Source organism: Eschrichtius robustus, chromosome 1, assembly GCF_028021215.1.
Source record: "Eschrichtius robustus isolate mEscRob2 chromosome 1, mEscRob2.pri, whole genome shotgun sequence".
Classification (NCBI taxonomy): Eukaryota; Metazoa; Chordata; class Mammalia; order Artiodactyla; family Eschrichtiidae; genus Eschrichtius; species Eschrichtius robustus.
In genome coordinates this window covers 36,972,169-36,998,249 of record NC_090824.1, presented here as the reverse complement: position 1 = coordinate 36,998,249, position 26,081 = coordinate 36,972,169, and the positions used below count along the sequence as shown (strand labels likewise).

The window sequence follows — 26,081 nt, the reverse complement described above, 5'->3', positions numbered from 1 at the left end:
AAACAAAGACAGCAAAGGTCTGCAGGTCCGGCTTCTGTGTCTCTGAGAAATCCCTCTGCCCTGTGATAGTTCTAGGCCCAGCACCCCAGAAACGGAAGAGACCGTAGAACTCTTCTGGGCCCGCTCTTGACTTATCTGAAGCAGGAGGCCGCGCTATGGCACCCCAGGCAGGTGATCTTCCAGGCCCTGCGTGAATGTGCTCTGTGACAGAGCGCTCACTCCCTTTCCACCTGCACATGCCATGGCTCAGCCCGCCGCTGGCTGGAAATGTGGCTTCTGGAATTTTGACCCAGGGCTCCTAGTCTCTCTTCTGTGTGATGGTTGGTTTGAGCAGTTATCCTACCCACTCCATCCCCCCAGCTTCTCCAGGCTCAACACCCTCGTGGCTCCTCACATAACATGATTTCCAGACCCCTCCCCATCCTGCCTGTGATCACTGGACTTCTCTCATGCCCACAGAAAAGCGTCGTAACAATAACAAGGAAGAGAGCAAATATTTCGGGCCCTATTGTGTGGCAGGTATGGTGCGGAGGTGGGGCGCACAGGTATCACATCTGGCCTCTGTCCTCAGGGAGCTGACCATAGAGGTGAGAAAGAGATAACCTACCCTCACGTTTGCAGGCCAGTGGAGGGCACCTGCCATATGCCTACATATGAAACATTTAACGGTTGGGGGAGGGGGGGTGGGTACCTTAAAGATACAAAGTTTCTTTTTGAGGTAATGAAAATGTGTAAAAATGATTGTGGTGAAGGCTGCACACATCTGTGAAGCTACTAAAAACCATTGAATTGTACACTTTCAATGGGTGATTTGTATGGTATGGGAATTACCTCTCAATAAAGTTAAGATTTAAAAAGTTTAACAGTTAAATAAAATGTGCTCTATCTTTCTACCTGGAAAGGTATTCCTTCATAAGGACCAGACCCAGAAGGCCAGCTTTGAAGTTAGAGTTCCTGGCATCCTTGGATCCTGCGTGGGAATGTGACCACACAGGGAGAGCCGGTCTGGCCCTCACGTCTCCCCCCACCCCTCCTTCCTACCTCAGCTCTTCCCGCACCTTGAGAGGCTTCATGAGCACGCAGGTGACTCTTCAGCTCACAAGTTCCAGCTCCATCCACAGTCCCCTGTCAGCCACCCTTGCAGCTAGGGGTGTGCACACTGGTGGTGGCATCTGCTCTAGGGAGGCCAGACCCAGGGAAGACGTCATCACACGCCCAAGTTGGCTGGTGGCCTTTTTTTTTTTTAATTTTTATTACAGAATAGTTGATTTACAATGTTGTGTTAGTTTCAGGTGCACAGCAAAGTGAATCAGCTATACATATACATATATCCACTCTTTTTTAGAGTCTTTTCCCCTATAGGCCATTACAGAGTATTGAGTAGAGTTCCCTGTGCTATACAGTAGGTTCTTATTAGTTACTTATTTTATGTATAGTAGTGTGGACCTAGAGATTGTCATACTGAGTGAAGTATGTCAGACAGAGAAAGACGAATATCGTATGATACCGCTTATATGTGGAATATAAAAAAATGGTACAAAGGACTTATTTACAAAACAGAAATTGGAGTTACAGATGTAGAAAACAAACTTATGATTACCAGGGGGGCAAGAGGGGAGGGATAAATTGGGAGATTGGGGCTGGCGGCCTTTGGACCAGGGGATTCCAGAGCCTGGTCCAGAGCAGTGCTATACAATAGATCATTCTGTGAAGTTGGAAATGCTCTGTATCTGTACCGTCTGATATGGCAGTCACTAGCCTCGGGTGGCAGTTGAGCACTTGAAATGTGGCTAGTGCACCTGAGGAACGGAATTATTTATTTAAAAAAAATTTTTTTTAATTTATGTATTTATCTTTAAAAATTTATTTATTTTTGGCCGCGTTGGGTCTTTGTTGCTGTGCGCTGGCTTTCTCTCTAGTTGTGCTGAGCGGGGGCTAATCTTCGTTGTGGTGCACGGGCTTCTCATTGTGGTGGCTTCTCTTGTTGTGGAGCACGGGTTCTAGGCGCGCCGCCTTCAGTAGTTGTGGCACGTGGGCTCAGTAGTTGTGGTTCACAGGCTCTAGAGTGCAGGCTCAGTAGTTGTGGCACACGGGCTTAGTTGCTCCGCGGCATGTGGGATCTTCCCGGACCAGGGCTGGAACCTGTGTCCCCTGCATTGGCAGGTGGATTCTTAACCACTGCGCCACCAGGGAAGTCCCAGGAATGGAATTTTCCAATTGAAAAATTGTCATTAAGTAACATTTAAATTGCCACACGTGCCTAACGGCTACCATAGGTCTAGAAAGTATGTGGAGGTGGGACTCTGAATGGACATGTCCTGTTGTCTCCATCCCACAGGGAGGGGGCAGGCAGGAGGAGCATCAGAATCGGGCTCTCAGGTCTCAGGAAGATACTGGAGAAGGAGATGAGATTTGTTCTGAGAAGGAGGGGACTTCCCTGGTGGTCCAGTGGTTAAGAATCCGCCTTCCAATGCAGGGGACGGGGGTTTGATCCCTGGTCGGGGAACTAAGATCCCACAGGCCGTGGGGCAACTAAGCCTGTGTTCTCTAGAGCCTGCACGCCACAACTAGAGAGCCCCGCACACCGCAATGAAGATCCTGCGAGCCACAACTAAGACCCAACACAGCCCAATAAATAAATAAATAAAAGAAAGAAACCGCCATATAAGGCCACTTATCCCTGGCCAGCGAGCTCTCCAGATCTCTGAGGAGAGAGGCAGATGGCTGTGGGCTGGGGGAAGGGGAGTGACTCAAGGGCACCCCCAGACAAGTCATGAGATTTTTGCGGGGACCTGTTTCACATGAGAGGCCTGCTTTGGTAGTTCAGGCCTGCTAGGACTGTGGGTATTGGCAGACGGAGAAGACTCTGTTATTTTTTTCTTGCAAGGCCATGTGAACAGGGCAGGCCGTGTGCATAGTTTCCATGGCATAATGGGACTAGAAAGCCCTGTGTGTCTGTGGGGGAGGGGTGAGGATGGGCCCTCAGCCGGGCCTCAGTCAGAACTGGGCACAAACCCAGGAGGCACGTTCCCTCGAAATTCCTGCAGGGAGGGTCCTGAGCCGTGAGGCGGGGAGCACCATGCCTGGCTGCTGAGCCTTTGGAAGCTTGTTCGGTTGCTGATGGGGGTGAGAGTGTTGGCTCTTCCAGATGCCTGGACATGAGGTAGAGGAAAGATAATGGCCGAGAACTGGGCCAGGCGGAGGCTCAGGCAGAACACAGGAGCCGGATTCACTGGGAGGCAAAGCAGAGGCAGGCAAAGGAGGGCAGCCTGTCTGCACTTGGCTGCGGGGCTCCCACCTGCAGAACAGAAGCTGCCTGCAGGCTGGCTGGGGCCCAGCCCTGGGGAGGAAGTGAATAGGATCATTTGCCCAGAGCGATTCTAGGCAGGTTCCCTGAACACTTTCGCTGCTGGAGAAAGGATGTCTCTAAAGAAAAGAGGCCACCCTGCCAGCCCTCGAAAACTGGGGATGCAGAGAAGTCAGGGATGCAGAGCATGGGCTGGCATTAATTAAGCATCTCTGTACTAGGTACCAGGCTCTGTGCTAAGCGTTTTGCACTTCTGATCTCGTTTGGAACAATATAGATTAATAATCATTGTAATAGCTGATATTTCTTGAGTGCTTACCAAGGGACCAGACATCAATCCATTTAATCTTTACAACCCCTTGTCTCTGGAGTGAGGGAAGATATGCCTCATCTATAATTTTGCCCCAAGTCGCTCAGCCAGAAAATGTCCCAGTTGGAATTTGAACCCAGACACTGACCTCACACCCCTGCTCTTAAACCACTGATTTTCCTGACAGTTGTTCTGGATGTAATGTAGACTTTGGGAGGCTCTATCCTGGGGCCTTTGAAATGATCCCTTAGCTCTGAATTATCCAGCTTGTCCCAAAGCTCCTGCTTCCTTCTCTCTCCTGGCTCTTTGGGGTCTCAAAGCCTGGAGTCTCAAAGGCTCCCTGTCCTTAGACAGTGGCTGTCCCTTCACTTGCTCTGGGTTTGTTGTGACGTGCAGGCTGGCTGCCCTGGGCCACGGAGGTTGCCCTAGACAATCCCGCCTTTCTGAGGGGCAAGCTGGCCTCGGGTCTCTGGCCGCAGCCGGCACACACAATGCCCTCTCTCTCCGCCAGGGCAGAAAGGCGTATTATTGCGGTCGGGTGACTCGGGCCCCACTGGGGTGATGTTTGTGGTCTGTACATCCCCCACCAGGCGCCTCCCCACGCCAGCCAGCTGGCCAGAGGCTCCAGGGAGGGGGCACGGGGCACTCAGGGCCTGGGGAGTCCCTTCCTCTTGAGGCTCCTGCCTTGCCTCCCAGATCAGACTTGTCCCTTGCCCTCCATCCCCTCCTGTAGATCCTTTCCCAGACTATGTCTCACACTCCCAAGTCTGTGATGCTCTAATTTCAGTTACTTCTGGGAAAGCACATAGCATCGTGCCTGGTACCACAGGCTCCCACAAATGTGACTTTCTCTTCTGTTTTCCTTTTCTGGCTTCTCACGTTTGCACTTTATGCAGGTTAGAGATCACTTTGTCATCAGGAATTTTGACAAAGACCCCGAAAACAAGTGTGTTCTTAATAGCAGTAGCAGCCACAGTTTACTAAGCCATCAACATGTGCCAGGCACGGGGCCAAACCCATATCCTCATGACAGCCCTGGGAGGCTGTGCTCTTTCCAGTCCCACGTGAAGTGTGAGAAGAGGAGGCTCAGGGGACTGGAGTGACTTGCCCAAGGTGGCAAAGCTAGTATGTGGTGCCCCTGGGAGTGAAGCTCAGCACTGAGTTCAAGCACGAGCAATTGACCATTGTTACAGCGCCTGGATTTGTTTCCCAGGGCTCCAAAAACTAGGTGGCCTAGAACAACAGACATTTATTGTCTCACAGTCGTGGAGGCTAGAAGTCGGAGATCAAGGCACTGATAGGGTTGGCTCCTTCTGAGGGCTGTGAGGGAGATTCTGCTCTCCTCCTTTCCCCCAGCTCCTGGTGGCTTGCTGGCAACCTCTGGTGCTCCTTGGCTTGGAGATGCATCAGCCCAATGTCTGCCTTCATCTTCACCTGGTGTCCTCCTCGTGTGTGTGTCTGTCTCTGCATCCAAATTTTCTCTTATTGTTAGGACACCAGTTGTGTTAGATTAGGGCCCACCTTAATGACATCATTTTTATTTGACCATATGCAAAGACCTTGTTTCCAGGGCTTCCCTGGTGGCACAGTGGTTAAGAATCCGCCTGCAGGGGACATGGGTTCGAGCCCTGGTCTGGGAAGATCCCACATGCCGCGGAGCAACTAAGCCCGTGTGCCACAACTACTGAGCCTGCGCTCTAGAGCCCGCGAGCCACTACTACTGAGCCCAAGTGCTGCAGCTACTGAAGCCTGAGTGCCTAGAACCCATGCTCCACAACAAGAGAAGCCACCTCAATGAGAAGCCCGCACACTGCAACGAAGAGTAGCCCCCGCTCACCACAACTAGAGAAAGCCCGTGCACAGCAACGAAGACGCAACGCAGCCAAAAATAAATAAATAACTAAATAATTTTTTAAAAAAAAGACCTTGTTTCCAAATAAAGTCACATTCACAGGTACAGGGGGTTAGGACTTCAATACCTTTTGGAAGGACACAATTCAACTCATAACAGTGTCTTTCCCTGCTCAGTACCTTGGTGGCTCAGACTTTCTTCAGAGGAGGTAATGCTTCCCTCAGCTCCATGGGCATGAGAAGCCTCTTTCTAGGACCACTTTCACTTGCTCACACGGTGTACACACACACACACAGATGGCAATTGCCATGTCGACTAAAAAAAATGTACAACCTAAAAGTTGAGAATTGCATCTTTTCTTTTCAGTTGATGGAACAGTGGCTGGACTGCCACATTAATATCTGGATCCCATGGAGAGAGGGGCACATCCAGCCAAGGCACGGCATGGAGGGCGCCAGGTGCCGCAGCAGGATGGACAGGAGACAGCCAGCAGTGCAGACACTCAGCTCTCTGAGTCCAGCAGATCTGTTCTGAAAACATCCCCCATTTCCCCAACAACCCCTCCCAGACTCATCCCCCTTTGCCTCCCTTTGCTTGGCCTCCAGTCTCCCTGTAGCAGAGGGGCAGAGGCAGGGGCCCATCTCTGAGCTCTAGCATTTGGCCCAGAAGCGATTATTTATGGAGCACCGAGGGCAGAGGGAGGCAGCTGGCCAGCTTGCGAGCTGTGATTCTTCCATCTGTACCTCCGTCTCCACCCAAGTTTTCCCACCTGGTTAGCTCCTACTCCTGCTGGGTCTCAGGTAATAAGCCCCCACTCATCAGGTATAGGTGGGGCAAGGGGAGGCCCCAGCTGGGGGCAGGATGGTGCTTCCTGGGCCCCCGGCCTGGGGAATACTGTCTCTGCAGACTTTTGGCCCCCGGGGGGCTCTTCTAGTACCTGAGCCTTCTCCCCCAGCTCCTCCCCCGGCTCTACCCAGGCCTGCCCCAGCCTTCAACCCTCCTCCTCCTCCTCCCACTCCCCATGGAGGTTCCACTTTCTGTCTCCTCAGTGTCTCACCCACCTCCGTGATCGGTTTCCTCCTGTCAGGCCTCCCAGGCCACAGTGAACACACTCACACACGCTTTGCACAGTTATACACGCACATGCTCACACCCACCCACACAAGCTCACACATGTTCACACATACCCAGACACACTTACACACCCACATGTGCACATACACTCTCACACAGGCTTGCATACTCACACATGTGCACATCTTCACATATGCCCACACATTCACACACACCTGTACTTTCACTCACACACACTCACACACTCACATACACACATGGCCTCATACATTCTCCTAGAACCTCCCTGTTAAGGGCTCTGCTACGCCCTGAGCAGGGGCTTCCTTGAGTTGGCTCCTTAGTGGCTGCTTATAAACGGGTCCCCTGGGATAAAGCACCCATTGGTCTTACTGGAAGAAAGAAAACTGAGACAGAAAGAGAGGTTCAGCCTTCAGATCAAACCTAGAAGTCTGCTTGACTTTTGGGTTAAATCCCAGCTCCACCATTTCACGGCTGTGTGGACTGAGGTACTTATTTCTCTGAGACTCAATTTTTTTATTTGGAAAATGGGGATAATGTTCTCCATTTCACAGAGTTGTGCTAAAACTAGAAAATGAATTAGAAAGATATAGCCTGGCATAAAAGAAGCATTTGTTATTATTTATTTCAAAATTCAGTTGTATTTACCTTTAAAAATAAGTCACATGATTCAAAATTCAAAAGGCAGAAAAGGATATACATCAAAGTCCCCCTCTCATCCTATTTCCGAACCACTTAGCCTCCTTCCACACAACCACAGAATCATTGTTCTGTGCCTCACTTTTCTCACTTAACAATATATCTTGGAGAATGTTCCATATCAGTACATAAAGGGCTTCCCCATTGTTTTATGGCTGCATTGAATTACATTATGTGGAGGTACCATCATTTATTTAACCAGTTCTCAATGGAGGAGACATTTAGGTTGTTTCCAATCTTTTCCTATTTCAAACAAACCTGCAGTGAAGAATCTTGTACAGACATCATTTCCCACAGGTGTGAGTGTATCCATTAATACAGCAAATATCGTCAAATGGACAGTAAAAGCCACTTTTCCTGGCACGTGGGTCACTCCTCTTTCACAGGCTCTCACTTCTACAACCAAAAAGTCTTTTTTTTTTTTAATTAATTTATTTTCTTTATTTTTTTGGTTGCATAGGGTCTTAGTTGCGGCACATGGGGTCCCTTTGTTGAGGCATGCGGGATCTTTCGTTGCGGCGCATAGGAGTACAAGTGACATAAGTTGGGGGTGGAAGGGGACATCTTGGTGGAAAGATAGGTAAGGGCCCTAGTAAACTCATTTTAAGGAGCTAGGAGACTATTGAAAATTGACCCGACCAGCAATCAAGTGAGCTTTAAGTACATTGTTTAAAGTTACAAAGATAACCGGTAGAATAACTGAAAATTGTCATGACTAAAAACAAGAGGATTGGGGAGAAACGTGGCGGTTGGGTAGTGGGCTAAATCCTCATCTTTCTTAGATAGTAGTCAGAGACATCTGAGGTTGAGAATCAAAGTTGAGCAGCAAATTCCTTGGTGGTAGGGTGATGACCATCTAAAAGCAGAGAAGTGTAAAGCCAGCTGTCCCTGGAAAGGAAGACCAGAGTAGGGCAGGGAAGTGTTGCTGTTCCCTATAATCCCTATTATACCACATTAAAATGATGGGCAGGTTTTACTTTCACAAAACTTACAAGAAATTCTTTCTCAGTTTTCCAACTTTTCTGTAAAGGGCATGAATGATGATGATAATGAATGATAAGAGAATATAGGAAAAGCTTAATTAATTGATTAATTAATTGTAAATTTTTGATTGTGGTAGAAACACATGACAAAACCTACCATCTTAACCATTTTAAAGTTTACAGCTCAATAGTGTTAATTATATTCACATTGTTGTGCAATAGACCTCTAGAACACTTTCCTCTTGTGAAACTGAAACTCTATACCTCTTGTACAACAGCTGCTCATTTCCCCTCCCCCAACCCCCAGCAACCACCATTTTTTCTGTTTTTATGAATTTGACTACTTCATATATCTCATATAAGTGAAATCATACAATATTTGTCTTATTTCACTTAGCATAATGTCCCCAAATTTCATCCATGCTGTAGTATGTGACGGGGTTTCCCTCATTTTTAAGGCTGAATAATATTCCATTGTATGTATGTATCACATTTTCTTTATCTATCATCTGTGGATGAACCCTTGAGTTGCTTCCACCTTTTAGATATTGCAGATACTGCTGCAATGAACATGGATGGATGTGTGAGCTTGATTTATTTCTAAAAAAGGATACCCCAACTAGATGCAGAAACTATGGTCAGAGAAGACCCATAAATTGTTTAAGTCCCTCTTGGACTAGAGCAAGCCCAGGGCATGCACTCTTGGGTTCCTGCCTTCACTCTCCTGACAGCTAAGGAGTTGGTCAAAACTCGACTTTTTGAGACGGTCTGTAAGCTAGAGGAAGCATGAATGGCATGACAGGTACATGGAAAGGAGCCAAGTTGGCATCAGCCTGGCACATAGTCCTTTTTGCCACCCATCCACCTCTACGGTACTTCTCACTGTTGGTGTTCTCCTGGCCCCACCCATACCTACCCAGTGCCCTAGTCTGGCTTCTGGTGCCTGTGAGCAGCTGTGATCAGAGTTCAATGCAAAAGCATTTGATTAATTATCTTACTTTCCCACAAGCTCACTTTTTTTCTTTGAGTCTTAGGCCTGTGTCTTGATGTAAATTTGCAGGGTTGGTTGAGGGCTCTCCTGGGTTATCAGGACCCATTCACCTAGTCCCTTGACCGTCCTGGGAGAGCAGATCCCTTTCTGGGCTGGAGGCTGTGGGTGGAGCCATGTCACTAGTGCTGGCTAGCTTGGATGGTTTCCCACTGTGTTAGGTGACAGATTGTTCTTGGACAGGAAATTATTTAAGTTCAGCTTTTCCTCTGATGACCTGGGAGGCACTCAGTCAACACATGTGGAACTGAAATCCCGCAGGGACCTGGCCATTAATGGAGATGTGAGCTGGGGTCCTCAGGCAGGGCATGAGATACTTCCTACAGTGGGAGAAGAGTGTGGGGTATGGGGTATGGGGTCTCCAAAATCATGGGGTGGAGGCAGGGAGTTCCCTATGGGGCTACTGGGAGGCGTGGAAGTAATTTCCTTCCTCACTGGACTGTGGTGTTGGGGCCACCTGGTAGCCTCAGATGACCTTTTGCGAGGTCCTTTTCCGAAGCAGTGGCTCTCAGACGGGGAGGCTGGGTGACAGTTGCCAGAGTTCAGGCAGCTGATGTCTGTGTCTAGGAAAGAAGTTGACACCAGGGGTCTTCCCCGTTTCCCATTCTACACCATCTGCCTTTCCTGACGTAGATTGTTGATTGGGATGTTCTGTTCCAATTTATCCTGCCTTTTCTATTCCAAGCCCTGGAGGTGGGTGAAGGAAGGATGTTCTCTAAGGCTTCTGGTCTAATACGTAGCCTCTAGCCACATGTGGCTATTGAAATTCAAATTCATTTCAATTAAATAAAATTAAAAATTCAGTTCCTTAGTTGCATTAGCCACATTGCCAGTGGCTACCATGATGGACACTCCAGACATAAAACATTTCCATCATCACAGAAAGCTCTGTTGACAGGCTGTACTAAGCCTCCTCTCTTTTCTCCTCTATGATTCTGATCTGCAGTGACTGGAAACTGCTGCTTCCTTAAGCTGGGGCCCCCAGAGAATGCTGCCTATTGAGAATTTAAATGCAGAGAATTAGCAGCATGGAAATGCCCTCAGTCCCCCACTCAGTATTGAGTCCAAGGCAGCCTTGGGCTCTGAAATCTTGCTCTTCCTGAGTGTGGCACCTACAGTCCTGAAAGCTGCCACCCAAACCCTTTCAGTGAGTTCTGGCCTGCAGCAGGGATTCTGTTCTACTCGCCACCAAATCCTTTTCATGAATTTTCCAGGGTATGAGGCTGTTCCTGACTAACCTGGTCTTCTGATCCAGATCCCTTTCCTAAAACACCACACCTCCTTGGGTGTTTATCCAGTTACTAACCCTGCTGCAGTGTCCTCTGATAGATAGCTGTTGTCTGTAGGTGAGCTCTCCTGGCAATTAACCATTTGTTTCCCTGTGAAAAGAGTCTGGCCATTAGGGTTGGAAGGAAGTGGGGACATGTGTCTATCTGGGAAGTAATAGGGGATGAGGTTTTTCCACAATAATGCAACACAGCATTGCTTTCTTCCCCATATCTGTCCAAGGTTGTCCTTTTTGCCTTTCAGATCCACCCCTCAGTACCACGTATTCCCCACGTGACAGCCAGGTTTGGGACTCCATCAGTGAACCTCTTTTACCTGCTTTGTCAGGGACCCTGACAAGAGGCCAAGAAGAGGCCTAGGAGGAATACTTCCTCTCTTTCCACTGGCGCTGATAAGCTCAGAGAATATGGATCTAGGGTTGCTAGCAGCCAGCTTTCCTGCCTCCCAACGAGAGCCAGCCTGTGAAGTGGATCCCAGTAGCATAGGAAAAGAGAGAGACAACAGAGTCCTGCAATATTATTAGAGCCAACTGTGCCTCATTATTTTGCAAACTAATGTACTTCCATACCTGGACTTTTCCAGTTATAAGAGACAATTAAAGCTGAAGACAATATAAAAGACAATTTTCTACTGGAGTTAGCTTGTGTTGAGTCTCTGTCACTTGCAACCAAAAAAAAAACCTAACTAATACAGAGTCATTAGGTCCAAATATTTGGGAGGAGGAAGCATCTGCTGGAAGACCAAGGTCAGGTCCTTGCCAAGATACCTGCGAGAAACGACCAGACTGAAATAACAAATGAACCAGAGGTGGGTCACACATACAACAGGGTCACACACAGACCAATCTTGACCATAGGCTTTCCTTCCCAGCACTGTCTTCTGCTCTTGATATTTCCTTTCCTCTTCAACTCCCCGCAGACCTCCTTATCTCCGAAGACCTTATTAAAGCCCATGTCTTCTAAGAAGCCTTCCCTGACCTCCTCAGCCTCTACCCTCTGGCTTCTAGTATTAATTGTAATTATCAAAGAACTGTGAACCATCTTATACTAATGTCTGCTTTCATTGTCTAGAATGGTACTTTAAAGATTTTACTGTTATATGTTTACAGTTGGTCATTTTCTCTCACCTGGTCAAAGTCAGAGATCGGTCTGATGCTTTTGTGTCCCTGACAGGATCCAGCATAAGGCCTGGCACATAATTGCACCTCAGTGAATATTTGTGGGTTAGAAACTTGTGGATACAATTGTGAGAGCCACAAGAGTCCAGTCTGTATGCAGCTCTCCTCAGTGGGAAATAAACTCCACTTGTGTCCAGGATGACAGCGGGTTACATTCCTCTAGCAAAGCTAGAGTGAGTGGGGATAAAAGAGGAGGAGGGGCAGAGGAAGAGAACGGAGATGAGGTGAGAATGTAGATCTTTGCTGATGGCTGAGACCTTCCAGGGAACGTCTCCTAGGTCCCCTGGGAGAGTGGAGAAGAGAAATGTCCCTGTGCCTCAGATTCCTCTGAACTTCCTGGGGGAGGAGTGTAGACTAGAAGGGTGGGTGTGGGGTGGGAAAAGGCGCAGGTCAGAATCAGCTCCTCTTTGGAAATGTCTTCAGAGATGGGGCAGGAGCCACGTGGGAGAAACCAGTGTTCTCACTCCATAGTCATTCCTCATTCTGGATCTATTTTAATGCAGCTGGAGATTATATTTTCCACCAGGCCTAGGTCCAAATGGCATTTGACTATATCCCAAACATCCTACCCCAACCTTTAAAGCCCAGGGTTTCTCAACACTGAGGCTAATATAATAATTTAAAGGTCTTTTGAGTGATGAGAAGATCTTTAACACAAGCATATATCCTCATTCTTTGAAAGCTAACACTATTTGAATATATGCATTCTGAGTCATTCTTATAAAGGGAGAGAATCTCTTTCCTCCCTTCAGGTGTGATAATAGTCACATCTGAGAGCATAGAAAATACTGCACAGTTAGGCCCTCAACTGTTCTCTAATTGTTTTCTGGCTCTTCCCCTTTTTGATTTGGTTATACATTTCCCTCCTGGGACAATGTTATGTCTTATTCTAAGTGTACATCTCCCAGCAACCAGGACACCCAATAAGTGACTATTGGATGGATGGATAGATGAGCGGATACTGAGTAAATACCTACCTACACAAACAAATAAACAACAACAAAATCTGTATTAGTCAGGGTTCTCCACACAAACAGAACCAATAGGATGGAGATGGATATATACGTGAAAAGATTTAATATAAGGTGTTGGCTTATGCGATTATGGAGGCTGAGAAATCCCAAGATCTGCCATCTCCAAGCTGGAGACCCAAGAAAGCTGGTGGTGTGGTTGGAAGGCCTGAGAGCCAGAGCACCAATGGTGTCGGTTCCAGTCCAAGTCTGAAGGCCTAAGACCCAGGAGTGCCAAGGACAGGAGAAGATCAATGTCCTAGCTCAGCAGTCAGGCAGAGAGAGAATTCAAACTTCCTTCACCTTTTTGTTCTATGCAGGCCCCACATTGGGGAGGGCAATACACTTTACTCAGTCCACCAGTTCAAATGCTAATCTCTTCTGGAAACATCCTCACAGACAACCAAAAACAACATTTAACCAGATGTCTGGGCATCCTGTGATCCAGTCAAGTTGACACATAAAATTAACTCTCACGAACCCAAACATTTACCAAGCATTTATTATATCCCAGGTACATGCTAAGTACTTTACTGATATTATCTCATTCTTAGAGATGTATATGTGCGAGAATTTCCTAGAGGAAAAAACACTTATGTTAGGTGACTTCTAGGATCTCTTCCAGTTATAAGATTCTTTGACATGATGCGGCATTAGGGAAAGTAGGATATTGAGGTGTGGGGCTTGGGAACCTAACACCTAGAAGCAGAAATAAAAATAACGTTGATAGTTACCCCTTTCTGTAGACTAGGAACTGTGCTAAGTACCTTACAGGTATTTTCTCACTTATTCCTGAGTAACACCCTATGAGATAGGAACTACTACTCACTCTATTTTCAGATGAGGAAACTAAGGCTCAGAGAGGTTAAATGGCTTGCCTAAGAAGCAGAGTTAGCGTTCAGGTCTGTTGACCCCAAAGTCAGTGCTCTTAACCATCCTGCTTCCAGAGGGACTGCAAAGCCCTCATTATTGGTCTGGTTGTCTGAGAAGGTACCCTTCCCTGGGGCCACAGGGATGCAGGTGAGCCGGGGGAAGGAGAGCATTGTGGTAGGACCTGTGAGATTTAGTGAGGAGGGGTGGCATGCAGGACAGCTGGGGCTGAGGAAGGTTCTGGAGTCAATTCTGCAGGAGTCACTGAGCCCAGCAGGAAGGAGACGAACTCTCCACTCCCTTCAGCAGCACTTGGTAAAGCTCAGTTTTCCTCCCTCTGTCTCTCCCCGGGGCAGACAGGACAGGATGTTCTGGAGTTTTAGCAGCAGGACCATTCCTTGGGAACAGGCAGCAGAGCTATGATTAGGGCTTAAAAGTCTGTGGTTGCCAGGCAAAGGCCCTGCCTCACCTTTTATAGCCAGCTAGCCTGAGACGTCACGTCACAAGTATTTAGAGACCTTTTGCTTCCCTCCCCCCCCACCATTTGCTTTATGACCCTGAACGCATTCCTCCTTTTCCTCCCGTCATTCAATTTTCCAGCCCCTGGAACAAGTCAGTAACTCACTTATGAGCCTAGAGGCTCTCTGGTGAATTGTAAGGCAATTCATACCGCTTTGGTTGGGCAAAACAGGGTGGGGGCATTTCTTTCTTTCTTTCTTTTTAATTTTATAAATTTATTTATTTATTTATTTTTGTCTGTGTTCGGTGTTCGTTGCTGCACACGGGCTTTCTCTAGTTGCGGCGAGCAGGGGCTACTCTTCGTTGCGGTGCACGGGCTTCTCATTGCTGTGGCTTCTCTTGTTGCGGAAGACCGTCTCTAGGTGCGCGGGCTTCAGTAGTTGCGGCGCACGGGCTTAGTTGCTCCGCGGCATGTGAGGTCTTCCCAGACCAGGGCTCAAACCTGTGTCCCCTGGCATTGGCAGGCGGATTCTTAACCACTGTGCCACCAGGGAAGTCTGCATTTCTTATCTTGGGTTTAATTTGCTTAAGTTGCTTCCACCTTCTCTGCTTGGGTCTAGTGACTCCTTGGGAGCTGGGGTGAGGTATTTGGTAGCCCGATGGTGGTTAAGAGCATGAGTTTAGGGCAGAGGGGCCTGGGAATATGTCCTAGGTCTGCCATTAAGGACCACATGACCTGGGACCTGGGACTTGACCTCTCTGAGCCTCAATGTTCTCATCTGTAAAATGGGAGAGAACTACTACCTGCCTCAAAGGGTTGTTGGGCAATCCTCAAAGGATGGCTGACTACTCCTAGCGTTATGTTATTCCCATAACAACCACGGGCTGAGGACACCCACAGGCCTGAGATAAGGGTATTTGGATCATAGAATCAGGAGTTATGAAGCCAGGTTTCTCTCCCTAGACAAGCTTGGAGGTGAAGGGAAAAGAGAGCTTGTTGTAGCTGAATGATCCAGTATGGGGTTCCTTAAGATGGTAGAATCCAAGATTTTCAGGATTGGAAGAAACCCTGGAAATCCTTTAAGACTGATAGGAAGGCAGTTATACAGCAGGAAAGTAAAAAAGAGAGCAGGCAAGGCTGACCTCCACAAAGCACTGCTTATGAAGGGATTTGAGATTCTGATGGGAGTGCCTGGCAGCCAATAATAGGATAGGACCAAGTGGGGTCTGGGAGCCTGGTCACTGCTCAGGTGGAGAAACAAAGTTATTCCATCCACTCTTGGGTCGATTCTTCATTGCCTCTGGAGGAGATGCCGGTGGTTTAGGAAACTAGGTGAACCTGGTCCCATTTGTCCTAATCTGGTTATAACTAACCCATGTTTCCTCTGTGGTCTGGCACAGAAACCAGAGGAAGGGTATGCAGATCTGGGCTCCACTGTTGCCTTGGCACAGCTGCTCTGTGCTCTTTGGATAAGACGGAGAAGCCAGGGAACCCATAAGGCCCTGTCTAGGAGGAAAACATCAACAACCAAAATTACAGTCAGGAAGAACTGCTTCCATCTGCAAGTAACTGGGCAATGACCTCCTAATTAAGCTCTTATTAATTTGCTTTCTGAAAGTTACAGTATAGTACTTGGTGGGTGCACCCCGCCCTGCTTGTCACCAAGGTGTTGAAGATTAAGCATTTCACATGGAATCAAGGTGGAACTCTTTCATCTGATTAAGTATAATAGCCTGATTTATTCCAACATCATGAAGTCTTAAAAGCCATACCCTTTTATCTTTGGAGCACTGGGAGGGATTGCAGCGTTTTTATCTTGAGTCCTGTGTCTCAGGAGAGGAAGAGGAAGCACCGGGAGGGGAAAAGACACAAAGCAGAATCCAGACCAATGTTTTTTAAAGTGTGGTCTATGGATCTCTCTTGCATCTGACTCACTTGCTTGTTAAAAAAATGCAGATTCCTGGGGTCTGTTTCTGAGTCGGAAACTTTCCAGGTGATTTTTATGAACACCCAGGTCTGAAAAATCTCAGGTAGAAGTGGCAAGTCTTCTAGGACATTAACCACATGGATAAATGAAGTACTCAGACAACTTAAAACACCATCTCAGCTAATAGTTTCTTAACCCACCTCAGAAAATCTTTCACTTTAACATTAGACTGGGTAAAGCTCGACTGTTCCATGTTTACACTTCATTCACCTACAGGTAGTGATGTGATGCAAATAGAAAAACTTCCGGCCTTTGGGACAGAGAAGGAATAGCATGTTTGTGTATAAATCACCCCTAGTTCATCAAAGGCTGATGTCTTAGTTCCAGCTCTCAGGTCTCAGGTGTTGTAAATGCTGACTTACAGCTCCTTTATCTACTGATAACAAAGGTGAACATAAGTGATCTCCAGAAATAGTTCACATGCGCTCCCGGGTTCTTGAAACACCACAGGTGATTGGCAAATGTTTCTGTTGCAGACACAAACTCAAACAGCTCATTCCCTTCAAGAGCTCCCCACAGCAGTGGCTACGAGCCTGAATGTAGTAAGGCGGGGACAAGCCTTCCTCTCCCTTGCCCTATACTTTCTTCCCCTTTCCGATGTCAGATTTTTCTGACACTTAAGGAGTCCAGACTGAGGGAAAGAAGTTATTGATAAAGAACTTCAGGAAGCAACTCCCATCCCCCCACTGCCCCTTGCCCAGGCCACTGCCCTTTCAGAGTTAGTTACAGACTCTCCATTCTACTCATTTCAGGAAGCCTGGGGGCCACATGGCTTTGAATCACTGTCTTGTAAGGCACAGTGAACTTCATTCAGCGGGCTCTGGGGAAATGCAGAGTTGGGTCCTGCCCGCCGAAGATCCTGGTAGGATTCTGATAGGTTCTGATTATAGGTAGCCTGGGTAACTCTGGAACATGTATTAATGGCACACGTAAAAAAAAATTAACAAATTTAGTGAGATATATTTCATATACACATAATTCACCCATTTAAAGTATACAATTCAATGATTCTTAGTATATTAAATATTTTTAGTATTTGGATCACTATTAAAAGAAGCCCCTGGGCTTCCCTGGTGGCACAGTGGTTGAGAATCTGCCTGCCAATGCAGGGGATACGGGTTCGTGCCCTGGTCTGGGAAGATCCCACATGCCGCGGAGCAACTGGGCCCATGAGCCGCGATTACTGAGCCTGCGCGCCTGGAGCCTGTGCTCCGCAACAAGAGAGGCCGCGATAGTGAGAGGCCCGCGCACCGCGATGAAGAGTGGCCCCCACTTGCCGCAACTAGAGAAAGCCCTCGCACAGAAACGAAGACCCAGCACAACCATAAATAAATAAAAATAAATTTAAAAAAAATTATTAAAAAAAAAATACTGACTTAAAAAAAAAAAAAAGAAGCCCCTAACCTGTTCACAGTCACGCCCCGCCCCCTACCCCATTTCCTCCAACCTCCCTTTACCCCCAACTCCACCTCTAGGCAACCACTAATCTACTTTCTGTAGATCTGCCTATTCTGGACAGTTCATATAAATGGAATTACATATATGTGTCCTAGTGACTGGCTAATTTCACTTAGCATAATCTTTTCAAAATTCATCCATGTTGTTGCATGAATCAGTACTTCATTCATTTTTATGACTGAATAATATTCCATTGTATGGATATACATTTTGTTTATCCATTCATCAGTTGATGGACATTTGGGTTGTTTCTACCTTTTGGCTATTATGAATAATGCTGCTATGAACATTTGTGCACAAGGTTTTGTGTGGACAGATGTTTTCCTTCCTCTTGGGTATATACCTAGGAGTAGAATTGTTAGGTCATATGGTAACTCCACGTGTATCCTTTCGAGGAACTGCCAGACTGTTTTCCAAAGTGGCTGCACCATTTTACATTCACAAACAGTGTATAAGAATTCTAATTTCTCCACATCTTCCTTAACACTTACTATTATGTGTTTCTGATTTTAGCTATCCTAAAAAGTATGAAGTGATATTTCATTGTTTTTCTGATTTGCATTCCTATGATGGCTAATGACATTGAATATCTTTTCATGTGCTTATTGGCCATTTGTATATCTTCTTTGGAGAAATGTCTGTTTAGGTCTTTTGCCCATTTTACAATTGGGGTTATTTGCCTTCTTATTCTTGAGTTGTAGGAATTCTTTACATATTCTAGATACAGTCTTTTATCAGATGTATGATTGCAAAATCTTTCTCCCATCCTTTGCATTTTTTCACTTTCTTAATGTCCTTTGAGGCATAACAGTTTTATGTTTTGATGATGTCCAATTTATCTGTTTTGTTGTTGTTGTGGCTTGTGACTCACACTTTGGGAAGTGTTGCTAAAATGCACCTTGAAACTCTGGAAGCTTTGAGACCTCTAAGTTTGGCGGTGGTTTACAGGTTGACTTTGAGGTCGCCTTTGACAGGGATTTCCTCCAAGTATGGGATTTCATTCCCCACCCAGCCAGCTAGCTCTTGCTCCTTCTCTGGGCTGGAAGCACAGAGCCCCAGGGGACCTTCACCGTGTTTACATCCCCTCCCTCTCCTGAGGTCTACCACAATAGAGCAGCTGAGATGACAGTTTGGAAATGTCCTTTATTGTGAAAACTCAATGGCCTTTGTCTCTGGGATTTGAAATTTTGATGCAAATGTTGGCAGCCAAGAGTTCGGAAGGAGGAGGGGAAGGGCTGGGAGAAGAAACCCTGCCATTGATTTCCATAGTGAGTCATTTCAACTCTGTGTTGTCTTGGTTTTCTCACCCATAAAATGGGGGAAAATATGTCCATCTCCCCAACTCAGTGGGGGTACTTTGAAGATGAGTTAGAATACTTTCGAGATCTTGGATTAAAGGCATTACTGAGGCACAAGGTGTTATTATAATAATAAATGACGTAATAGAAGAGAGGGTGAGGCCACTAAAGCGAAGGGTGGAAGGAGAGGCTCTGCACTGTGGAGTGGCTTCGGTCTAGAGCTCCTGGGCCCAGACAGAGTTTTATTCTTAGGAGTGAGATTGTGTAATTTCTCACAAACTGTTCGGGTTATTTTATTTGAGTTCAGCATTGCTCTGCTGAGTACATCCTATATGACTTCTGCCACAAGGAAAGATTACACTCTTTTTAGGAAATAAGATATACGTTAAAACAAATAGAAACAGAGCAAGATATTATAATCAAGCCGTGAACTGAATAACAAGTGTCAAAAAGAAAGCAGAATAGATAATGGTGAAGAGAAGCATTCCCCTATTATGAATCTGAGATCTACCATACACTAGCTGTGTGACTTTGCCTCCTTTTCTTCTTCTGTGACAGCAATTGTTCATATAAAGGACTTGGAATAATGGCCAGCACGTAGTAAGCCCTCAAATGTTGGACCTATCTGGGATCTTGTCAGGTTCGGCTTTTGCTGGTTACGTGATCTTGGCCAAGTGGCTAGATCCTTCTTATCCTCAGTTATCCCATCTGTAAAATGGGGATAAGGATACTTACTAGTGAAACGGAGCAAGACCCTGTGGGGCCCTCCTGGGTACAAACCCTTTCCGTGTTCCCCACTTCTTGTTTGCGGGAAATAGGCTTCATGCAGCGTCCTGGATCTTCCTTGAGGTCCAAAGGGCAGATTGAAAGAGCTGCTAATCAGGGAAGGGACTGCAGAAACACAGGAGGAGCACTCAAGAAACAATAGTGCAGCCATGGGGCAGCGTCCGGGTTCCAACTCAAGGAACACACATAACAATATTTTTGAGTTCTTCTGCAGGAACTAAGGCCCCCATCCAGGTGGAGGATGGTAACTTCAGGCCGAGCACAAGATTCCTGGAACACTGCCCTGTTACCTCATCACCAACCAATCAGAAGAAAGTCTGCACACAGTGGAAGGTAAGAAAGAATCTGACGCCCTCCCCTGATGATTCTCCCTTGAAAAACTTTCCTGGGTGAGCAGAATCTCTAGAGTTGGTTTTTGGGCAGGAGCGTGCCATCTCCCCAGGTTGCCGGCCTCTTGAATAAAGCAACGTTTCCTTTCCAACCAACACTTGTCTCTGGAGTATTGGCTTTCCAGCGGCAAGCAGATGAACCTGATTTCCGTTAACACTAGCTCACAAGGCGGAGGTGAGGATGGAGGGAGACAATGTTTGTAAATAGCATAGCAGGAGCCCTACAAATGGTAAGCATTCACTAAATTAGTTATTATTACTGTCAGTAACGCGATTACCTGCCCTGGCTGAGGGGTGCTGCTCACCGATGGCTTAGTTAAGTCAGAGGCCTTCTTTGGAAGCTGGAATTTGAGATGGGCAGGAAGGGATTGATAGGATTCGGGTGATGAGAGAAGAAAGCAGGATTAAAGAAAGGCAGAAGCCTGAGGCTGAACTGGCTCTGGAAGGCAGGAGGAGACTGGGGCTTCTCACTTTCCGGCCCCCCAGCCCGGAGCCTGGCGGGCTGTATCTGGCAGAGCCAGTGGCGGCTGTTTACCTCCGACCCCCCCACCCCCACCCCGCCTTCGCAATCTCTTTTTTCACCTTCGCAGTCGGCGAGGGCAGTGCTCTGCTAGGCTGCAGCAGGCTCTCCCTCCCTGAGGAATGTGCGTCTAGCTTCCCGGGCCGATCCGGCCCAGCGCCTACCTCTTTCCCCCGCCGCGGGTAGCCAGGGGAGCCCCGCTGTCTTCACCCCACCCTCCGCCAGGATCCAGTTTCAAAGTCACCTGAAAGCCATTTCCTTCCGCGCACGCCCCTCCCCTCCCTGTAAATCACCTGGGGCTTGCATTTGCCTGGAGTAGCTTATTTTTCTTTTCCTTTTTGGCTTATTTTGTTTTTTAACGTGAATATTAGGCGTTTACTAGACACACTTACCTCTACTGGATGTCAAGTATACCCAGTGGTTCTGATGTCAGTGTCCCATCCCTCCTCCCATCCTGGGCTTCTCTTCTCCTGTCCTGTGCTGGGACAGCATCTATTTTTCAGCACATTTATTGATTAATTACTTCGGGTTTTTAAGTTTATGCCCTTGCTCAGAACGCAGCCGATCCTTATTGAGTGTCCCTGTCGCGCCCTCAGCCCCTCACTTTCCAGGTGTGCACCTTTCGATGCCCACATTATTACATACAGACATAAAAACAGGAGACAGGTTCTCTTCGTTTTACCAAAATGGGTCCTTTATTACACGGGTTTCTGCCTCTTGCTGTTCCCACCTAACAGTCTCGTGGTGGACTCCCTCCAAGTTATTGGCTTCTTCATCTCTTTCTTGTCGGCTTCTCGGAGGTTTGGATTTACATCTGTAAAGGGTCACGGGAACCGAATTTCGGTGAGGAATTCAAGACGTGAGTTTCTGACTCAGAAAAGCCGAGGTGACCTGCTCTGGTAGGATCAGGACTCCCAAGTCCGATCCCAACTAAGGACTCACTTGGAAGCCCCCTTTGCTGTCCGTACAATGGGGGCTGTTTTGGCCGTCCGGTGACCTCTTGGGAGGCAGTGATATCAGGTCTGTGACACCACTGTGAGTGTCCCCCCTCCCGCCCCCCAGGTGCGTCTTTGTGTCTTAGCGCATCTAGGTTGCTCGGGGGCGGCTAGCGTTCGGCCGAGCGGACACCGCCGGGGCCGCGCGCTCGCCCCACCCGCGGGCGTTAATCATTAGCGGCGCGCAAGCCCCCCTCCCGCCGCCGCAGCCTTTACCCCGGGTTCCAGCTCGCAGCGCCGCGAGGTTGCCCCCGTCCCCCGCTGAGCCGCCAATCGCGGGATTCCAGTCGCTGGCCCGAGTCTCCACCCACTGGAAAAATTCCTGGTCCGCCCTCCCTGTCCCCTCCCGCGGCTGCTGCCGCTCTGCTCGGCCCCGACTTCCTGCCGGGCGCTGGAAGGCGCGCGCGGGCTGGGGTCCCCGGGGGCCGCGCTCGCAGCTGGCCGCGCCCCGGCCGCCAAGGGGCTGGCGGTGGGCGGGAGCAGCCGGCAGCCTCGGCCCCTTCCCGGAGCGACATTCAAACTCGCGCCCGCGTTGCGGCGGCACCTGGGTGGCTTCGCGCGCCGTGCGTTCTGGATCCAGCCGGGCGGCCGCTGCTCGGTGAGTGTCCGTCGGTTCTCCCCGCGTCCTCTGCGGGCGCAGCGGGCCGAGCGGCAGTGCCTGGAGTGGTTTTGAAGCCCCCGCCCTCCCGGGCACCCGCCCCAGCCGCCTGCGGGGCGAGGACTCGGCGCGGCAGAGGGGGGCCCGGGGCCACGTGGGCTCCTCCCAGGGCGACCCTCCAGGCCGAGGGCTGGAGCGCGGGAGGCTCGTGCAAGGAGACATTTTTCTGTCCTTTAGCCCCCACCCCGGAAACGAAAGGAGCGAATGCGCCCGGTGACTCCCAAGAGGCGCAGTTTGAAACTCGGGAAGCCCTCGAGGCGGCGCCCACCCGCGCCCACTGCGCGCTCTTTTGCCCGAGGGCTGGTACTTGCCTCGGACTGTGGGCCCGGGAGGGGTGGACTCTTTTGGGGAAGGACCCGAGCCTCTGGTCCCGGGAGCCCAAAGGCGCCAGCAGCCTGTTCCGGGTTGGTGTCACACAGTACTCGCTCTGGGAATCTCAGCTCGCGTCCTGGAGGGATCAGAGTGGGTGCCAGCAATGGGGTGTCGGGGAGCCGAAAGCACAGAAGCCACTGCCTGCCACTGCCTCCCTCGACCTCACCCACTCCCGAAACCGGTTTGGTTGATTTTCTCCTTATTCGCAGCCCTTTGGTCTGGAACGCTAGGAGGAGGCGTGCAAACTCGAAAGTTTCAAGACGTTTTTAGGTAGCTACTTTTACTCTTTGGAGCTGCTTTTGAAAACAAAAGGAAGAACGGAGTGGGAAACGTAATGGTGGGAGGCTGGAGGGGTGTGGCCGGGGGTGGGGCGGTATTATAGCGGCCACTGTAAGAGTTTCACCCTCGAAGTCACTTGCCTGTCTCCTGCTCTGGGGCCCCCAGGAGGCGATCCGGATTGCATCGCCCTACAGGGAACCCTGGACTGGGGGTTCCCAGAGTCTCCTCAGCCCTGCCTCTGCACGCAGCTCAGTCACACCAACCTTGCTCAAAGAAATAATGAGGGAGAGTAATGACAGCCCCGAGGGCTCCCCACTGAGCACATTGCCGGCCTCCCTTAAGGAAAGTGCCTTTCTAGCCTCGCCGTTGCTGGACTGGGAATGGAATCCTGAGTGACGTAGCTGGGAGTGACTTCACCCTAACCATTTCCAGCAGAAAACCTAGGGAGTAAGAACCCAAAAAAGGTGTACCCCTTCCCTCTGTTGTTCACCCTCTTCCCTGTGGTCCTGGGATGCCTCATCTCATCTCCTGCTGTTAATACTCCTCTGTCTCTGCTGCCCCCACTCCCTTCCCAGAAGGCTGGGCAGCCCCTTAGATCCCTGGATGTCTTGCTCTGGGGATGGGACAGGGAGTCTGCGTGGGGTAAACCAAGTCCTAGAAGCAGAGGAAGTGATTTGCTTAAGAGCTGCCTTGGGCTTTTCTACTGCATTTTATTAGAAGTGGCACATCGGGGAGAGTGGGAAGAGCACTGGCATGGGAGCCCAGCACAGGATTTTGCCTCCGCTTTAGTCCTGGCTCTACTGTATGGCATCAAAGATTGCTAGGGTCATTTGGGCTGGAAGGCACCTCCCATGTGCCTACGCCATTTACACATGAAGGCAGCAGAGCCCAGAGATGTGACGTGACTGGAGCCTGGCTCCTGTTGGCCAAACAGGGACCAGAACTCAGATTTCCTCATGGTCTAATCCATGCTTTTCCCAACATGACCTGAGCAAGTCACATATTTTTTTCTGACTCAGTTTCCACATGAGTAGAGTTGGGGACTTGCCTGCTTTTCTTCACAGAGGCTGTGGTAAGGATCAAAGGAAGCCACGTACGTGGAAAGTGCTGCATAAACTCCTGTACAAAATGAAGGGCTCACTGTGGCTAGGAGAGGCCCTTAAGAGCTTTACAATTTACTGGATACATCCCATGTGTGCCACAAGGAGACGGTAGATACCAGGAGCCAATGGTGGATGTTTACACCCCTGGCCTGTAATAGCTCCAGGGTAAACATTTGCCTTACCAAATCCACAGCTATCCCAGGGTCACCGTGTTTACCCTGGAGGTGGCCAAAGGCCATGGCCTGAGGGATGACCAGGGCAGGAAGGGAAAAGGAACTGTGTTCCAGATGTATGGCTTGCCCCTTCACCTCCACTCTCCTCTCAGAACCTTGTGAAGGCTCTGGTGCCAAGTCTGGGGGTCGCTACAAGCCCAGGCTGAGCACTGACTTTGGAGGGTTAATCGGGAAACCAACTAGCTATTCCCTGTTGTGTTGAGGGTTGAGGGGACTCTGGGCGTTGGAAGGGTGCTGCCTTTGCAGCTGCACTGACGGCTGTCTTCAACTCCTCATTTGCCCCCCTCTCCCCATCCCAGGCTGCCCCTCTGGCCCAGGCCGCTGCTCAGTCCTGCCTCTCTGGCCAGCTGCATGTCCATAGGCCTTTGTTTCAGGGTTGCAAGCCCGCCCTCCCCAGCAGAAGCCCTCAGGTTGGGGCCCTGGCAGCTGGAAATCACTACTGCCAGCAGGAAGGCTTTACTGGAGTCCACGAGGGACCTGGCAGACCTTCATTTCCTCTTGTAGGTCCCATCTGGAGCCCCCAACTTGCCCCTGGCCAGATTCTCTCACCATCTTTTCTCATCTTTCCTCCCCTGAATGGATGAATCATGTTCTTTTTCTTCCTACACTCACACTTCTTAGTTCTATTTTAAAGGATTCATTCATTCAACAGGTTTTTTGGCATCTACTATATATGAATGCTGGACGCAGAGGACACAGCAATGAACAAAACATATGACAGTCATTGACTTCATGGAGCTGGCTTCTAGTGGGGGGAAGCTGTCAATAAGCAAGATAGATAGTGGAAAGCAAGTTAATGATAAGCAGAGCAATATGATAGGGAAGGTGGATGTGAATTGTCATGACGGGGGTGAGATGGCATTTTAGATGGGGTGGCCTGGGAGGCATCCCGAGGAAGGGCTATTTGATAATACCTGAAGGAGGAGTTTCCCTTCGTCTCTGGTTTCCTTTTCTTGAAACCCAGTTCAAGCAACTCACTGCAGGGCTTGACAGCTTGCTAGCCCTGCGGTGCTAAACTCCTTTGAGCCTGTGTTTCTCACCAGTAAAATGGAGTTAGTCATCATACCTACCACATATGGTTTTGTGAGACTGAACAATGAGCTAACGTGTGTTAAAGGCTTAGCAGAGCCTATAGAGGTCATCAGTAAGTGATAGTCTTTTATTTTGTTATTTCTCCAACCAAATTCTGCAGGGGTAGCCCAAGATATTTAATGCCATTGCTAAATGAAAAGCTTTCCGTTTCAAGAATTAGGCAAGTGGGGAATTAGAGGCAGGTGAAAACAGAAACCCTAGTTAGTGCAGACTTTCTAGTTGGTGAGACTTTTCAACCATATCCTAGATTCTGGGGGGGTTGAGGATGTGGGCCTCCCAGGTGTGTGTGCTGTTTCCCCTGCTGACAGGGTGAACTGGGGGCAGCCCTGACTCTCTTCCCTTGCTCTGGAATTCCCCCTCGCTTCCAAGCAGCCCTGATGAATCACACCTTCGTTCCTGGCCTCTCTACTCTGCCTCACAGCTGGGAAGGCTATCTGCCCCTCCCCCAACGTCCTGTAGATAAATTACGCTCAAAGAGGGAGAGAAAGGGATGGTGAAAACGAGGGAGGGGCAGGAGAAAGCCGGGCAGATGGTGGGTGGAGCTGTTTTAGGAGAGCCTGCAGAGGTGCAAGAGGATTCTGATGGAGGCTTAGAGGCAGCCCCAGAAAAAGTTTCAAGAAGTGTCCACCATGGACCAGAATTTTGAGTAACAGAATGGACAGGCACTATGAGCGCTCAGAGTCTGGCTGGACTCTACTCAGCTCTGCACTGCTTCCACCCAGGCAATCTGAGGAGTCTCTTCCCCTCTCCGCTGGAACCAGGACCTTAAAGGGAGGGGCCTGATCTCAAAGCCTGCTGTCAAAAGCTGCGGTGAGC

General features: G+C 48.9%; 1 protein-coding gene across 2 annotated transcripts in view; it reads left to right on the top strand.

Annotated features, from left to right (window-relative positions):
• The first annotated feature begins 21,946 nt into the window (after window positions 1-21,946).
• The window catches only part of PLEKHG3 (pleckstrin homology and RhoGEF domain containing G3), a 42,091-nt gene continuing 37,956 nt past the window's right edge, over window positions 21,947-26,081 (top strand). For both annotated transcript variants that reach the window (XM_068544103.1, XM_068544117.1), the window contains exon 1: window positions 21,947-22,126. The gene's annotated coding sequence lies outside the window, so the exon portion shown is untranslated. The remainder of the gene's footprint in view (window positions 22,127-26,081) is intronic.